The sequence below is a fragment of the Sinocyclocheilus anshuiensis genome, unplaced genomic scaffold (assembly GCF_001515605.1).
Source record: "Sinocyclocheilus anshuiensis isolate Anshui unplaced genomic scaffold, SAMN03320099.WGS_v1.1 scaffold1033, whole genome shotgun sequence".
NCBI classification, from domain to species: Eukaryota; Metazoa; Chordata; class Actinopteri; order Cypriniformes; family Cyprinidae; genus Sinocyclocheilus; species Sinocyclocheilus anshuiensis.
The window spans coordinates 297,535-297,830 of record NW_015554137.1 but is presented as its reverse complement, the minus strand read 5'-3'; positions in this window follow the sequence as shown (position 1 = coordinate 297,830).

The following is a 296-nucleotide window of genomic DNA, read 5'->3' as shown; positions in this document are numbered from 1 at the left end:
GTGTTGTTACCAAGCAAATTAAATCAGTATCAACAAAATGTATCTTTGCAATGCAGAAGAAACACAGTAGCTGCATTAGAAGTGGCATTTAGATGCATTTAAACACTGTTTAATGCAGGACATGAATGCATTTAACCTGCAGTTACAAATGAATTAATACTGTTTTGATATTTTAAACATAAAACGTTGAATACGGATATTTGAAATTATTAAAAAAAAAAAGAAGATACTTTAAATGTGAAATTAAAACCGACAGTAGGTGGCAACAAGTCACTGTTAATAAGGGAGTCATGCGG